The sequence below is a fragment of the Phragmites australis genome, chromosome 9, assembly GCF_958298935.1.
Source record: "Phragmites australis chromosome 9, lpPhrAust1.1, whole genome shotgun sequence".
In the NCBI taxonomy this organism is placed as follows: domain Eukaryota; kingdom Viridiplantae; phylum Streptophyta; class Magnoliopsida; order Poales; family Poaceae; genus Phragmites; species Phragmites australis.
Genome location: NC_084929.1, coordinates 20,333,827 through 20,352,015, shown reverse-complemented (window position 1 = coordinate 20,352,015; position 18,189 = coordinate 20,333,827). Strand labels below are relative to the sequence as shown.

Below are 18,189 nucleotides of genomic sequence, written 5' to 3'. Positions count from 1 at the left end.
CCTACTCCACTTGTCCATTGCTCTATGGATGAGCAACCAACACGAAACAGACCTTGGTACCTAGCACCTCACAATACTCAATGAAAGTCGTGCTCACAAATAGGGTGTCATTATCAGTGATGATCCTACTCAGGACGCTGAACCTGGACATGACATTCTTCATGATGAACCATTTGGCAGCTTTCGAGGTGTTCACTCCAGCTAGCTCAGTTTCGGTCCACTTGGTGAAAGTATCAATGGCGACAGAAAGAAACTTGAAGCCCCCAGGTGCTACCTGGAAGGGCCTAAGAATACCCAGCCTCTAAGTCAAGAAAGCCCATGACAAGGGGATCGTCCACAAAGCCTAAGCGGGTTGGTGAGTGTGTCTGCTGTGAAACTGGCACTTGGCGCATTTTTAAACTATCTCACTCGTATCATGGAGAGTCGTAGGCCATTAGAAATCTTGTATGAATGCCTTTCCGACCAGAGTTCAGAAGGAAGCATAAGCTCCGCACACCCCTCCATGAATTTCTTCGAGTAATTCGTTGCCCTGCTTTCGAGAGATGCACTTCATGAGCACTCCGTGGGCACCTCTGTGATAGAGGGTGCCATCGACTAGCACCTCTACGAGAAATCTGCTCAGATAGTGCCTCGTCCTTGGGTACCTCTCAATCCTAAAGAAACTTGTGGATTAGATCCATCCACATATCTTCGTATTTGAGCGGAGCTACAAGTTCCCCTGTGACTCCTTATGGAGCATCGATTCCTGACGAGCTCCCGAGTTGGTTATAGGTCTCTTGGACCACCACTTCTTCGGGTGTGCCATCTTAAGGTGTCACAGACATCTTCAAGAGTCTTTTTATAAGATCCTAACTTGTACTGGAAATCATGAGAAGGCTAGTCAGGCAAGACTATCCACAAGGCAATTGTACTTTCTCGAGATGTACCTGACCTCGAGTCCAACAAATTTCTTTTCTAGCTTCCTCACCTCTGCAAGGTAAGCTATCATGGTCTTGTCTGAGGTTTGATACTCCTTGCTTACTTGCTTCATCACTAGTTGTGAATCCCCTTTCATGAGAAAGTGGCAAATGCCAAGCGCATAAGCTACTTGAAGACCGGCAAGCATACCTTCATACTCAACCACGTTGTTTGTGGCTAGGAAGTCAATCTACAAAATGTATTGCAGTTATTCTCCAGTCGGAGAGATGTGGATTATCCTAGCCCCTAAGCCTTTGAGCATTAGCGACCCATCAAAGTAGAGAGTCCATACATTGGTCATGTTGTCATGTGAATTCTGGGTTGCTCAAGCTCTATCCATTCAATGATGAAGTCGACGAGCACTTGCAACTACATTGTTGTGTGTGGGACAAAACGAATGTCAAACTCCCTAAGCTCAACGGCCCACTTTACGATCCATCCTATGGCGTCTCTGTTGTGGAGGATCTCTCCAAGTGAGAAAGTTGATGGTATGGTGATCTTGTAAGCCTGAAAGTAGTGCTTAACTTAAGGGAAACCATCAACACCGTATATAGCAATTTTCGCACTTGTTTATAGTATTCCTTCTGACCATTAAGAACTTCACCGACGTAATATACCAATCTCTGGCTCTTCTCCTGCTTGTCGGGCACTTCTTTTTCTACCACCAGTACTCCAATCACGGCCTATGGTCCGACTACTATATAGAGTAGGAGTTCCTCCTCTGGGTTGGGAATTACTAGCATAGGGGGATGAAAGATACCTTTTGAGATTTTGGAAAGCCTTTTTTGCCTCATCATACCGCTCGAACCCATCGTGTTGGCACTGCAACTTCAAAAAGGAAGCCCCCAGTCTCCAAGTCGGGAGATAAAACAACTGAGTCCCACCATGCATCCAGTTAGCTTTTGAAGTTCTTGTACTAACCTAGTGGACCACATTTCCTTGATGGCCTTAATATTTTCGGAGATAACTTCGATTCTCCAGTGTTAGACCAGGAACTTGAGTAGTTTTCCCATGTCAACTCCAAACATGCAGTTCTATGGATTCAGCACAACCCGGTGTTTGCATAAATTGTTGAAGGTTTCTTGTAGGTTAGAGATAAGGCCTTCCTTCCTTTTGGATTTGACAACAAGGTCATCGATGTAAGCCTCGACATTTCATCCAATTTGTTTATGAAGAGTTATTTGCATACCACGTTGATACGTAGCGTCGATGCTTTTTTAATCCGAAAGGCATCTTTACACAGCAAAATACCCCAAAAGGGGTTATAAAGGAGGTATTCTCCTCATCCTCGGGACACATGCTAATCTAGTGATAACCAGAGTAGGCGTCGAGAAGGCTTAGTCTTGCAAGTGGAGTCAACTAGCTGGTCTATTCTATGCAAATGAAAGGGGTCTTTTGGACAGGCTTTGTTGAGATCTGTGAAGTCCGCGCACATGCGTCACTTGCCGTTTGAATTTTTAACCATAACTGGGTGAGCTATCCACTCAGGGTGCTCCACCTCTCTGATCAATCCCGCCTTCAAGAGCCTCTTGATTTCTACCTTGATTGCTTCTTTCTGGTCAGGAGAGAAACAACCTATGCTTAATCACATCCCTGTGGATTTCGGACATGTCAGACGGTTGCCATGCAAACACATCAGCGTTTTCCCGGAGGAAGGTCATGAGCTCGAGTTCCTTTTTTGGTTCAGGATAGAGCCTATCTGGATGGTCTTGGATGGCTCCTTTGGGTCCAGAGGAATGGTCTTTACTTCGCCATGAGATTTCACGACTACTTTGGGCCTCGAGTTCTTGGTCAACTTGTCAGATTGACGCTGTACTACCATGTCCAAACTCCGCTTGTCACAATGTAGGCTAGACTTGGTACAACCCTGAATAGTAATGATTCCATCAGTCCCTAAAATCTTCATGCAATGATAAGCATAGTGCGTGGCAGACATAAATTTGGCTAGAGTTGGTCATCCTAAGATGGCGTTGTATGCATATCAAAATCAACCACATCGAATAGAATTTTTTCTATTCGAAAATTATTAGGCTTCCTAAAGGTGACGGGAAATGTGTCGAGCCAATTGGTGTGGCCGAGGATCTGGGTACTATGTCATGAAAGGCTTGAGTCACCGACTTGATGGCAGACTGGGGGATCTGCATCACATCGAGTGCGCTAGTGAAGATGATATTTAGGGAACTCCCTCTATCCTTGAACATCGTGAAACCTTGTAGTTGTTGATGGTGGGATCGACCACAATTGGGAAGCGGCTAGACTGGATGGAGTTCTCAAGACAATCCTATTGGTCAAAGGAGATCTTGACATTTGACCACTTGACCGCCTAATGATTCTTAGGGATGGAAGGTAATACTTCTCAGGCCATCATCCTATTTTGCCTCTTGGACTCATAGGAAACCAATCCCTACAACATGTGGTCAAACATGTGGTCGATAGTTCTCATTTTGTTCTAGAAAACCATATTGTCTGAATCATCACTAGAACTGGAGTCCCTACTCTATCTCATGATTTGTGAAGCTTTCCCTTGATTCTTCTCGACCTCATCCTTACTCTATCTCATGACCTGCAAAGCTTTACCTTGATTCTTCTCGACCTCATCCTAAACCGCCTTCAGGAATACATGACACTGCTGGAGATTGTGGTCATCAAATTGGTGGATATCACACCAGGTCTTGCCAGAATGCTTAGCGGTGCCCGGTTGCTTTCCCTTGCCTCGGGATGATCTGGAACGCTTGTCGGGAAGGTTTGTCATTAATTACTCAGTCTTAGGCTTCTTCCCATTTCCTCCCTTGGAGGGCTTCTTCTTGCGCTTTTTCTTCGACAAGTCGCCATTGAGTTCAGGTTGAGGGCGTGGAATGGCTTGGTCCCTTTCCTTGATGAACAAGACAACCTCCTCAGCATTAGCTGCCTTGTCCGCGATGTCCATTAGCGCTTGCACCATCTGGGATCGGTGATGACAATGTCTTCATCACACCTATGGCTCCTGACCCCTCGGGTAAATGCCTAGATAACATCAACATCGGTTACCTTAGGGATGGTGTTTCGGGTGTTGTTAGAGTGCTGAATGAACTCGCGCATGTCTCCTTCTCCGTCTGAAAGAGTCAAAAATATCGTTCTTCTTGTCACGATGAATGTACGTGCCTTGAAAGTTTGCCTAGAACATATCGCAGAGTTGCTCCCTCAAGTAGATCATCCCCGACTATAGGTTGGTCAGCCAAGTCCTAGTCGGCCCCTCAAGGGTGGTTGGGAGGTAGTTAGCCATGACTTTCTTTTCCCCACCAGCTGCTTGGATAGAAGTGCTATATATCTACAGGAATTCAAAGAGATTAGTTGTCCCATTGTACATCTCTATTGACCCGTATGAGGAATCATCTAAATAGTATTCCAATTAATCATCAGGATAATCATTTTCTTAATCATGACCACGATGATTAACCGAAATACCAGTCCTGGCACGTGTTTGGTGCCCAAGATCAGAACACAAACCTTTTCAACATATAGCATCACAACAATACTTAAGAAATAGTGAGTAATTAAATTATATTACAAGTTCATAAGCATTCAACCAGTTACACAATTTACAACAAAAGATCAGAAAAACTACACAACGGAAAAATAACACCTACCAACACCAAAAGCTAGGTGAAACCATATGCCCTTAGGTTCCGTCCAAAAGCATGCCACATGAGTAGTTTGCACTATTCTACCACCTACATCGGTGGGCGTGAAGTAGCCAAACACAAGTTTGTCCTCACCAGTAGAACCTGAAAGAGCAGCGTGAGTACGAATGTACTAGCAAGACTGAATTCATAAAGGGTACATATAATAGCCCTAACTCCAAGGAGGATGCATTGAGGTATTAGCAAGAAATCGGCCACATGGTTAAGTAAATTTCACAAGCAAAATGCAACTTGATATACAAATGTGATCTTCTATATTTAACCACAGGTATCATTCTATCCCATAATTATTACAAGAACATATGTAATTGGAACCATAATAAGCATGTCTGTAAACAAAACTAGCTCAACCAAAACCCAACATGCCATACCACAACATCCCACATTCGCCCGATGTGGATGGACAGAAGCATGCTCGTGACCGAGAGCGCGATAATTTGAATTGTTCTTACACTCTGCAGTGGGGTAAAACTTTACCCACACGACTCGAGACCATCCTCTTGTCCCCCAAGATAACCTTTCTTATACCCGGAACTACCCACTTGCACATGCCCCTATGACACCGGGGTTACCGTGAGGTTGTCCCGGATACCTCTGGCTCCTTGCCACCTTGCTTCTCCTTTATTTTTCTAACGCGTAATAGGACCTCAAGGAAAGCGTCAGCATGTCGTATGATACTTAGCTCATTCATCCATTATTCGAATATGTGGTTGTACGAAAAATGCTAAAGCCAACGGCACCGACGGATGGTGCTTAAACGATGCAAGCAATCTATGGCATTCGAGCTCCTCTCCCGATCTACCCCTAACACTGCCCACATCTCACATCATCCTTACATCTTATACAACCCATATCATTGTCATTGTGTTTGTAAACAATAAGTAAGTCCTAAGCTCACGAACAACGGCTGAACCATTGCTCAACCTATCGAACAAACTTGTAAGTTAGACATCAACAATGTTATCATCGAGGCTAAAAGGATATGGATAATCAACAACTCAAGGTAGAGGTAATGCAATTCATCAACATAGGTTCTACCTATCTAAACCCGACAATGGACTCACTACTCATGCAAACATACATAAAGCGTAATTTATCAAGTTATACAATATGAGATCCAAAGTAGTAGGTTGTGTATGTTTAGATGCTTACCTTGTTGCTCTGGTGGTTGCCTGATACTCCCGGCGCAACACTCATAGAACTCCGGTAGATTGGCATCGCCTTAACTCGCTTGGACCGTCAGTGTAACGCTCTCTAAATGAATCAAGAATGCATTGCAAAATAATTAAGCGATGAAAAAGTGTGCATATGATACATGCTTGAAAATTAATAGAGTGTCATGTTTCAAAGAAAATTGTAAAAGACCACCAAATGATTAGAGTTCCAAAGTTTGAAACACTGGATAAGGCAACCTAAGTGCATATAGCTTTAAGTGGCTGGCGGTCAGACTAGTGTTGAAGTGGCGATCAGACCGCTGGCGTGCAGAAGGTTTTGGCCTCTAGTGGTCTGGCGGTCTGACTCCTAACTATGGGTTTGACTGGGGTTTTGATTTTCTTAACCGGTGGTCAGACCGGCCTAGTCAGCGGTCAGACCGCAAGACCTAGATGGTAGCACCTTTGTGAGGTCGTCGGTGAAGGTTCCGGCAAGGCCTTCGACCATGAAGGGTACCAAAATGCTCTATGTAACTAGTGGAGTGCTTCTATGGTGGTTTGGATAACTTTCACCAAGCCAAACTTGGAAAACTCCATGGATAAGCCCAATGCTAGGGTTAAGCTTGGGTCTAAATGACATGGGGATCGACTCAAGCTTGGAAATGATGGAGAATCAGTAGGGGATGCCTCACCTTAGTGCCTGAAAGCTTTCTATTGGAGGGGATTACTTCGGGGAAGCTTTGATTTGGAGATCATGCTCTGGAGTGGTTTGGGGCTTGAGGTGGATGAACTTGCATGAAAACTTCACCGATGACGAGGGTGAAGGAGATGAGCTTGAGGAAGCCGTGACATTTTTCGCACTCCAGTGTCTGGTACCGTGCGACGGAAAAAAAATGAACGAGATTATGGGGGGAAGACTATTGGAAAATTGCGATATATTTTGAGTCCCTAATTTATTAGGAGTAATACTACACATGATAAACTTGATGTAAACACTAGAACTAGCATGTCTATTATGTACTTCATATCGAAAAAGGTATTTCTCATGATCAAAAGTTACACACACAACTTCTTTTTGGGTGGTGAACACGAGCTTCCACGAGGGAGATCTGGTTGATGTCGTGGAAGCAGCTCCTCGAACATAGTAGATGTTGAGGAAGTAGTCGTCGTCAAGAAAGTAGTCAAAGGCGAGAACACAGTAGACGTCACAGTCACCAAGCGGTCGTGTCGAGCATTGCCCAAAAACTTGATTGTCGTCCTGTGCAGGTCTCTATGTGGCATCAATTTCGGAGATCCCTCTCTCCTCCTTGGTGCACATCGAGAGAAGAGGACGACAAGGTTGTGGCAGTGAACCGAATAGTGCAGCAGGTGTGAGAGAGATGAGGATGGGGGAAATTGAGGAGACGAAAAAAAAACAGGAAGGCCAACTAGGATTTCTTTGGGTTCTCAAATAGCCATAAAAATGGCAGTTTCTATTTGTTGTAAATGGCAATTAATGCCCATCAAATCAGGTGTTTCAATCACATTAAATTGCTAGCAAAAACTATCTTATTTATCCTTGATTTTAAACATCTATTTTAATCCCATTAAAACAAAATCATCGCAATTAAAGGAAAAATAATATTGCACTATTGGATGCCATATTTACATGTACGTGCTGCACTCTTCGCAAGTCATGCGATTTTTGAAGTGAAAAATACAAAAAATGCGCTCATTTGTATAGCCAAAGTCTCTCTCTTTCTCTCCTCCATATATTTCCATTTTATTCAAAGCAGAGAACCAACTATTTAAACATATGCTTGGTCTAGCAATATGTGACTAAAGCGTGCATACTTTAGAATTTCATGAATAGACCATAAATGGACCAAATTCCAACCAAAACATCCCATGAGCTCATTAAGAGGGTGTGATCATTGAACTCCGGTGGACTATGTGAGTTTTGTTAGACACTAAAGTTAACCCATACACATAGAGACTTAATTCCTCAAATTCATTACTCTTTTCATCTCAAAAGTGTTTTAGTTTCTTTTACAATATTTAAAATAATGTGTTCTATAATTTCAAGATAACTTTAGCTCTAGTTTTCTAATCTTACCCCATTAAGTAACTTCTTTTCTAATACAACTCTTATTTCCCATACAATAAATGATATTAAAAGAGAATAAGATGATCATTTTATCGTTCACTTAATACTTATATTTAACTCTAAAATATCATCTATTTTAAGACGGAGGAGTACTTCGCTTCGCAAACACACACATACTCACGAGAAGATTTAACCCCCACCCCTCTCTCTCCCTGTTTTATTTTCTGAAACCAGATCTCTCTCTCACTCTCTCTGTTTGTCTGCGCGGGCGCGCAATCCCCTGCACTTATCTCCGTGACTCCATCCATGAACTCAAGAGGGGACCAGTTGCTCCCCATACCTGCCAAAGATTGCCCAAGAACCACTCCTACAATTACAGCAGCACATACTGGCCAAAGGGAGTTTGCTAAGCACCGGCATCGCGGCATCGCAATGCCGACGGCGCCAATGGCGGTGCCACCGCGCACCTCCATCTACTCCCTCATCTCCTTTCTCCACCACCACCTTCGCGCGCTCCTCGCCGACCCTGCCGCGCTCCTCGTCGCTCGACGACGCTGCCTCGCGCTGCTCGCCTTTCCCCCGCACCACCGGTGCCCTGGCACGTCCTCCTCCGACGACGAGGACGTCCTCGTCGCGCTCCACGGTGCCATCGACGCGTTCCCGGTCCCCGTCGACGCGGCCGGCTGCCTCACGGACGTCGAGGAGGCGCTGCAGGCCCCGGCGCTGCTGCCGGAGCACGGCGAGACGGCGGGGCTGGACAACCGGCGCGTCGCGGGGTGCGCCTACTTCTACCTCGCGCTCGTGCGGTGCGCGCAGGGGGACGCGTGGCAGAGTGCCATGCACTTCCTGCAGGCCGTGGTCGTGTGCCCCACAGCGGTGGCTGCCGGCGAGGGCGACGCCTGTCTCGTGCCGCGCGTGCTCTGGGAGGGGCTGTTCAACGAGGCCGTCCTCGCCAGGGCCGGCGGCGCCGGCGAGGTGGACGCGGCGCGGCGCGCGGCCAGGTGGTACAAGGACTGGCTCATGTACTACAAGGTGGTGGCCGCCGCGCCGGACTCCGGCGCCGGCGCGGGAAGTGGCAGGTGAGTCGTCGTTACAAACCAGAGGGAACTTTACCGCGGCAGCTATAACGGTATACGTATAAGAGTACGTAAAGCTAGTGTGTACACATACTGGTACGTATGCTGAGAAGTACAATTTTACCAGTATACGGTACACTTGTGACTGACGCTGCATGGCACGCTGATGAGGAGACTGGAAAGTGAAAAGGGAAACTTTTCATGATAGATTGATAGGATGGTGATATGGTGACGTAGGGCTGGTGTTCTTTTTCTCTTGGAAAAGATTTTGTTATGCATACCTTTTTATCCAAGGTCTCTTTCACCTTTCTTTTTTTTTTTTGCTCCCTTCCCCCCTTGCTAATTTTCTCCATGGATTTTTTATGCAAAAATATATGTTAAAAGATAAGGAGGGTTTTTGTATCTTACAATTCTAATGCTGGACACCATCGTGTGATTTCTGAAAGAATAGATTTCCTTTCTCACAGCAACGTCCAGAACCCATAATTGTGCAAGTCATGGGCATAAATCTGCGCTTTCCAGGGAGTCCCTTAAATGCAGCAAAAAGGGAAAGATCAGCACTCTTTCTTTTCCAAAAGGGATTCTAAAGGCAAAATGCACGCACCTTTTCGCCAAATGACATCTTCACATTCCTGGCTAATCCTTGAAGCAAAGCTGGGGCCAAAGATTCTCCACTAGCAGCTTGAGACAAGCATGTACACTAAACCATCCTGACCCACAGCTGCATGCCTGCAGAATGATAACACCATCTAGAGAGATCATCTTGAGCAGTGCTACATTGTCCATATATAGTTCAAAAACCAATAGGTGAAATGATGGTGTCAGTGTAGTTGTTACATTATCTATACTCTGTCTAAAGCAGTGCGTGCTAGTTGCCACTGCTATACATAGGTATAGAAAAGAAAGACAGTTGTCTCACGGTCTGAACTCTGAAGATATATATTGCCATGAGCAGGTGTCTTCAGTTAGGAAGATCAACAAGTTCCGTCGTTCCAAGATGGCTGAATTCTTCAGCGGTAAGTATCGTATTTTGTATACATGTCTTGAACTCTTGATACAATGCAATGTTTGCATTGAAGAGTTGATGTGAACTGCATTTGAGAGCTGAAAGTGAATCTGTGGCATTTTTGCAGGATAGGACAACCGAATCGGTTGATCATGAAGGAATGAGCACGGCCTCCATATTGCAATTCGGTGCTCATGATGGTTTCACTGAGCAGAAGAACTTTCTCAACATTGAAGATCAAGATTCAGAAGATACCAAATGGTGCTCTGACAACAGGTGCCTCCATGAGATGCTTCAGGAGTCCCAGTCTGATTCGCCTGTTTCCTTCTACTCACATCTTGATTCTAGTGAAGAAAGTGACAGAGAGGTAAAACATTGATCAATTCTAGCATTGAAAGTGTCATTGCAAATTATACTGGCGAAGGGATATAATTCTTCCTTTTTCAGTAGAAAAACTTGATTTCGGTTTTTGTAGTAGTTCGGTTATCATCAATACTATTTTACGTAGTCATCCATGTGAATTGTTATTACATAAGTTGAAAGTCCAAATGATTAGAGGTAGACCAAGATTTGTGTTAAAATAGAGTACTGAAAACTAAATATGTTCAAATATTTAACCAAAATCATTGCCTGGACTTTGTATATATGGGCTGAGAGCACCTTAATTGTAACATTTAGAATAGTTGGAGTAACCCTTAGATTTAATGGCAGCTAATCCATCTGAAGCAGGCAGCTCCATATGACAAAGGAAGGTCAGCAAAGATTATGCCAATCGATGCAGATTTCTTGTCAGCTAAACTCCATGAAAGGTACTCCATTCAACATTGTCTGCTGTACTGTTTCCTGTGTTGCCTAACCCATTCCTTGTCTTGGTATCATCTTTGTTTAGATCAAGCCACAACAAGAATCTGACCTGGTGCACATCTCCTGAAAATGTGATGATATACGCTCCTGAATCTCCACTGTACAATGTTGATGACCGAGAGATGAAACCAAACTACTTGCAGTCAAACAGATCACATGGCTCACTGAATAATCTGTCAAATTCGATCCTAGAGTTGAAGAACGCAGACTCATACTCCACATCCAACTATTCAGCCAAGGACGACATGTTTCCACAATGCTCGCCGAGGTATGATCTGAGATGCTCCAGCAACTTCTCAGCCAAATTCATCAAGAAAAGTACTCTGTCTGATCTGGTCTCCAGAGGAAGCATGAGCAGGAAATCCAAGACTTCCTCAACCAGTGAGGACTGGAGCGATGCCAGCTCACGCTGGGGGAAGGACAGTCAAATCAATTTTCTTGAGAGGTTCGAGAAGGCGGTATCGAAACTATTGGTTTCAGATGGATTAGAAAGCTGCCTAGATGCTGGCTCTGAGGTCACAACTATATGGCAGTTACTGAACAACACTTCTGAGGTGAGACACAAATCATCAGTAAGGCAAGACATCCTTGACCAGCTGCTTGACAGCATTTCCACATCTAAGAAGGATAAAGTGGTCAGGGCATCAGTCTATGTACTTATGCTTATGATATCTGAAGATAGAAATATGATGAGAGGCATCAAGAGGAAGGACTTTCATTTATCCAATTTAGCCACTGCGCTGAAGAGAAATGTGCAAGAAGCAGCCATTCTGATATACTTGTTGGATCCCACACCTTTAGAGATCAAAAACTTGGATCTGTTGCCCTCGCTTCTACATGCTGCCTGTAACCCAGACACCCAAACATGGCCCACATTGCTTCCACTGACACCGACATCAGCATCAATAGCTCTCATTGAGATCTTAGTGACGGCATTCGACTATGTAACAAACAATGTCCACTTGGCTTCCCTCAGCTCTCCTCCTATTTTGTCTAAGCTTGTTGATGTTGCGAAGAACAACAACTTGGAAGAAGGTGTTGCCCTGGCAGCTATTCTCGTCAGGTGCATGAGGCTCAATGATAACTGCAAGAAGTTCTTGTCACAGGCTACTCCAGTGGACCCATTCCTTCACCTTCTCAGACGAAACAAGCAACGTGCCAAGTGCGCTGCACTTGAATACTTCCATGAGATTCTTCAGATTCCCCGGTATGATGTGCACCCTGAAAAAGTCCAGTCTGTTAATATTTGTCTGAATAGTTTGTGGCGTTGTGCTAACTTTCAGGTCCTCAGCAAACTGTCTGCTGCAAGAAATACGACATCAAGGAGGCATTGCTATTATGCACACATTGATGGCCAGCCTCCATCAAACTGAACCTGAACACCGAGTTCTGGCAGCTAACCTTCTCCTGCAATTGGATATGATGGTATATATACTGTCCCAGATACCCCTAATCTGAATAAGCATTTATCACTCCAAAATATTAAAGAATGACAAAGGAATTTTGGCAAAATGTCACCCCAAAATGTTTCAATATATCCCACAAACCAGCATGTTTGTCATGGCTTATTAATCCTGCAAAAACACAACCTCAAATAACATAAAAGCACTGCTCATTAGTAGTTGTGTTGTACATGCACTCATTTCAAGGGGGTGCAACACTTCTCAGTTTGGGCCTAATATTTCTCCTTTATACCATGTTCGTATGGTGGCGGGATGCTCTCTTCCTTCAAGATTGAGATGAATCGATGTCGGTCGATGGTGTGAAAACACTTCCTGATGTCGAATTCCAAAAACCAGCGCCGAGCGAGCGTAGATTCAATATGTTGACTGTACCGAACGAAAGGATTTGCCTTATCACGAAAGCCACATTCGTTTCCAAAAGTTGTCCCTGTAAACCAACCCCCTAAAGCGAAATAAGCACAAGGAAAGAGCACGTGACAGACAGCACTCTAACCAACTGAGCTTACTTTGAAGAGATTCAAGTGAATGTTTAAAACAACCACAACATCGCAACTTGCAAGTAACCTCACATTATCTGAAACGGTTTTATATATTCGTTTCTGCAGGGAAAAATCAAATGGCAGGAGTGTGTTCAAAGACGAAGCGATGGAAATCCTATTGGACTCTCTATCATCTCAAGAAAACAGTAGAGTGCAGGCATTATCAGCATCATTTCTTTCAAACCTTGGAGGGACTTATTCCTGGTCAGGAGAATCATATACTGCTGCATGGCTTGCAAAGAAAGCAGGTCTCACATCAACATCTCATAGAAACACAATCAGGAATATTGACTGGCATGATTCTTGCCTGCAGGTTAAGTATGAATACATTCTTTCATTTGGCAAATATAGCAGAAACTTAACTTAATGGTAAGTAACATAATAATAATAGTGAAATATGATGCAGGATACAGAAATAAGCACATGGAGCAGTAAATCTGCACGAGCAATTATTAAATAGGAGTACCGGTTATCAGCGCTTTAGCCAAAGGAATGCAAAGCAAAGTGAAGGAACCTCACATGATTGCCTCGTATGCGCTGCATGGCTCGGAAGCGAGCTGGCTGCCCTTGGTGAAAATGACATTAGATATTCTGCTTGTGAGATCTTGTTACATGACATAGAAAGTCACCTGCATCCAGGATTTGAGTTTGACGAAAGGGTTCTAGCATGCATGTGTCTCTATAACTACACCTCTGGAAAAGGTAAATAGTACTCGTCTTTCACTATTATCCAGTTACAGTTGAATGGTTTGGTATGAAGTAAATTTCAAGAAGTATCTTGCAAATCCTAAATACTTTTGAATGAAAACATCCAAGCCAAAGTGAAAGGAATAATTGAAGCATTATGTATACATAGTTACTTTTTTTCCTGACTATAGGAAAACAAATGTTGACAAGCTTGTCAGAGGGTTCCCGAGAATCTCTTAGGAGGCTGTCATCATTCACATGGATGGCTGAGGAGTTACTTCAAGTTACAGACTATTTTCTTCCCAGCAAGCCAGTGAGTACTGTTGGATTTTAGCTCCTTTTTCTTTCCTCCTTTCTTTCTGAATAGGAACAGGCGAGAGGAATCTTGACCTTCTTACTATTCCTGTTCCAAGAAAGAAGGAATGCCATCCTAACTAGCAGCAATCGTAGACCTTAACCTAGATCTGCTTACAATATTAGGAGCTAAGATTATATCAATTCTACATGGTCCTTATCATGATCTAATCAGAAGTTCTTTAGGATATTTACTTTGGCATTGTTAACTTTGAAAGTTATACTGAAATAATTTTTCTAGCTTGCCATTTGTGAAACATGTTTCTTAAACATAACATTTAATTATCTGATATTGTCAGTGCAGCGTGTATCATGTGTACATATACAAATCCTGGAAATTGGTCAACCTGGCAATAGCGCAGCGACTGCTATAGCATTCTTCAGAGGGCAGCTTTTTATTGGTTATTCTAATGGCACCATCAGGGTAAAGACATATTCCATATGTCAGAATTCAGATCATCAGCATCGTTTCCAACTACCCATAAATCTACAAAATTAGCTCACAATTTGTTTCAGAACAAAAAATACTTGGAAAGTGACTTTAGGAAGATGATAGTGACTCTGTAATGATATACACCAAGATCATCACTTCAAGTCATGCAGTAGTATTTACACATGTAAAAAGATCTAATACTCAAGTGTTTTACAGGCATGGGACATAAAAGGTCAAAGGGCAGTAATCATAAGGGAGATAAAAGAGCACAAGAAGGCAGTGACTTGTTTTGCACTATCGGAAACTGGGGAGAACCTCTTGAGTGGATCAGCTGACAAATCTATTCGGGTAACAAATGCAACCACCGTGTTCAACCACAATTGAAAAGAAATTGCATAATGTTAAATAGCAAGCTCATTTGCAGGTATGGAAAATGGCACAGCACAAGCTTGAGTGTGTTGAGGTGATTCAGATAAGAGAGCCAGTGCAGAAGATTGATATTTGCAATGACAAAATCATTGTACTAACACAGAACAACGTTCTCAAGGTACTCATTGGCTTACCACACTCTCGGTGATTATGTTAACAAATGGAATGCATAACAATAGCCATGTTTCTACTTTGAACTCGTTTTACTGTCACAGTTCTCTAGTGCATCAAGAAGCACCCAGACAATTTACAGGAGCAAGCATGTCAAATCTATAGCTATATGTCAGGGCAAAGCTTACCTTGGTTGCACAGACTCGAGTATACAGGTTAGTTTTGTGGTCACAAATGTACATATTAGCATCTAGGAACACTATATGTAAAGAGAAAGATTGTCAACAGGAACTAGACATATCAGTTGAATCCACGATTGAGATAAGGGCACCTACAAAAAGCTGGAGGATTAGGAAACAATCCATTAGCTCCATTGTTGTATATAAAGATTGGGTGTACTGTGCTGGTGCTCAAGTCGAAGGATCTTCCTTAAAGGTATTAATTAAACTTGACCTCTGAAAGCTATTAGATGAAAGAAAATATGAAATATTGTACTGTTTGTAAACCAGGATTGGAAGAAACGATGCAAACCTAATATGACAATGCCAATACAAAAGGGAACAAATGTTGAGGCAATGGCAGTGGTGGAAGACTTCATCTACTTGAACTGCAGCAAAAGCCCCAGTATCATTCAGGTGACGTGAATTTCTCTATCTTTCCATATTGGCTACACTAGCTTTTGTTAAAAACAAAAGGCGAGGGCATAACTCATGTACTCGAGGACAATATACCGTTAGGTAATCTCTAGCTGGTTATAAATTTAGATTTGTACTCTCTGAAATTGCTGACTTAAACATTCTGATTGCACTCTTGATAAAAAAAAATGGAACGAACATTTAGGTCCCACTAACAAGAACCAGAACAACCAAAAACTCAAGGTCAAGAGATGGCAGCTATAAATTTTTTTATTTGGTCAAAGTATAGAAGCCATACCTGTGGTATCTTAGATCACACTATCAAGGATTCACCAATCCCGATTCTGCTTCTGAATTTATGATAGATATGGTTGAGGGAGAAGAAGCAGAAAGTAGGAAGGCTATCTGCAGGAACCAAGATAACGAGCATGTTCACCGCAAACGACATGATTTTCTGTGGTACAGAAACCGGGTTAATTAAGGTCAGTAGCAAACAATAAATCTTGAGAAGTGACATTTATGTTTCTTTAAGGACAATATCATATAGAAAATTCATGCAAATGTAACTGCAGGCATGGATTCCATTGTGAAGGCCGCAGAGACAAAGAACAGAAGAATGCTCAGTTTTGTAAATGCAAAGAAAAGCTAGAGTGTACAGGAAAAATGAAAAAGAAAAGGCATGCCATTGTACAAGCCATCAGGAGGATACAGCATGATTAGCAAGTTCTACAAAGTACAAACTTTTTGGAGTGATATACTTTTGGTGCAAAAAAGAAGAGATTTCAATGGCAGAGTGATATACTTTTGGTAGAATATTTGAAATGAACGAAACCGCCGAGTTTTTCAGAACCAAAACTTGCACCCGGATGCTGTCACAAGGAGGAAGAAGGAGGACATTGAGCAGCGACGCCTTGCTTTCTTTTAGCATAGCACGACAATGCAGCCCCCCTGCCCCCCCCCCCCCCTGGAGTCTTCGATCAGTAGGTTAGGGAGGGGTGTTTTTCTCTCGGCTTTTTTCTCTTGTTTTGCGGAGCTTGTTATGTTTGCAGGGGTTGCCTTGCCCTACAATTTGCTTTTCATGTCTTTCACTGGGTGCCGTAGTGCGGTGACTAAACTATGTTCGCTATCTATTAATATATAACACGCCATCTCTCTTGCCATCATTTTCAAAAAAAAGTACAAACTGATGATTAGTAGCTTCATAATGTAAATACTAAATAGTGAGTGTGCTTATTAAAGGATGATGGTGATTTTGTATGTTCATAAACACAGTATTAGAGTAAATTTCTTAAAACTGCACATATTATTGCGAAACTGTCGTAGAACTGGACTTTCAACAAAACATTCCAAGTAACTATGCAAGCTTTGCCAACGTGTCATAAAACCGCACTGCATACCAATCCCATCGTGAGCTACAATTGGGAGTTTTCATCCGTCAGCTCGCCAACATTACTACATACAAGTAACGCGAAAAACGCGGCATCATAACATGAACAACAAAAGGTATCGGTAGACAGCGTAGCGAACCTGAGGCACCCGGCGGCCGAGGCGGGCTGTCGCCGCCGTCGCTGGTACGGTGCGGCGGCAACAGGCGCGCGAGCCCTATTGGCGCGTTTCGACGAGCACCTTGCGGGAGTCGAGCACTCTGCCCCCCGCGCAGGCCAGCTGCCATGGTTGATCTGCGCGATGCCTTCGAGCGGCGGGGAGGAGCTTGGGTTGGGGCGCCTGGTAGTAGCACAGAGGCTGCTTCGAGAGCAGCCTTGCGCTCGCGCGCCATATGGATCCGTCTCGGTTCATTGCAGAATTTTCGCGCCACGAGTCGGAATGACAGATTGGCTGGCAGAGGAAGAGAGGGAGGAGGGTTCTGTGGAAGGGCAGGGAGTTTTTTATATATATTTTTAACAAAAAAATTGTAAATATATGTTTAAAAATTACAAATCTAGACTATTTCCATCGTTGTAAGTGTCGCATATTCGATGAACGATAAATACACATAGTATGACAGCATGGGGGCATCCGTCGTCCTTCCAACGCATGATATGTATCTGTTTTTTCAATAAAACTAAAATTAATTTTAAAATAGAATTGTTGTGGATTAATCGAGGAGAGTAGAAGACGGAAATTTAATTTACAAAGTTAAATATTTATGATTAATACAAAATTCACGGTACATGATTGTAAATATTATAATGACGAGAATAGAATATGGATTCTACTGCGTGGATTGGAAAATATAATTCCCCTTCTCTCATGTGCCGCTTCGTGCTTCTTTTCTTCCTGGCGACGAGGAGAGCTTGATGCCTCTGAAGTAGTTACTCACGCTTCTGAAATTCGGCCTTCTACCTTCTTAAAATGTCCTCCTGTAGGCGGTGTTCCTGCTCTCATATTTGAAGGTCGTCAACCTGCCGCTTACATTCCTATTCTCGCCGTTGACATTCTTGTTGCCGAGCACGACATGCCTCTTGCCTATGCCATGCTTCCTCCATCCTGATCTCATAATCCTGTTTGATTTCGGCCTCTCCGATGCATCCCTATTAAACGGCAGCCTAACTATGTTGATCTATTCCTTGAAGCAGTAAGACTGTTTAACAATGAAATATGGTGTTTATGAGTATAGTTCGCAATATAAAATTAGCAGGTGTGGAAGAGTGGGAAAGAGTAATATGCCATAAAATCGAGGTTAATCTTGGCACACATGAAGAACCTCCTATCAAAGGT

At 43.2% G+C, this 18,189-nt stretch overlaps 2 long non-coding RNA genes and 1 pseudogene across 3 annotated transcripts; 1 reads left to right on the top strand and 2 right to left on the bottom strand.

The window, feature by feature from the left end:
- Nucleotides 1–4,463: 4,463 nt before the first annotated feature.
- Nucleotides 4,464–10,852, bottom strand: LOC133928759 (uncharacterized). Of its 2 annotated transcripts, XR_009911528.1 has the most exons (7): nt 10,617–10,852; nt 10,212–10,300; nt 9,870–10,041; nt 9,555–9,679; nt 9,359–9,479; nt 5,790–5,891; nt 4,464–4,721 (listed from the first exon to the last, which is right to left on the bottom strand). It is a non-coding gene; the product is annotated as an uncharacterized LOC133928759 (long non-coding RNA). The 2 variants fall into 2 exon arrangements; XR_009911527.1 differs by having other exon boundaries at nt 9,870–10,300.
- Nucleotides 8,096–16,413, top strand: LOC133928758 (putative E3 ubiquitin-protein ligase LIN-1; annotated as a pseudogene).
- On the bottom strand, nt 13,010–17,319 carry LOC133928760 (uncharacterized). The gene is made up of 4 exons (XR_009911529.1): nt 16,999–17,319; nt 15,770–15,925; nt 13,342–13,451; nt 13,010–13,129 (listed from the first exon to the last, which is right to left on the bottom strand). It is a non-coding gene; the product is annotated as an uncharacterized LOC133928760 (long non-coding RNA).
- Between the last annotated feature and the right edge of the window lie 870 nt (nt 17,320–18,189).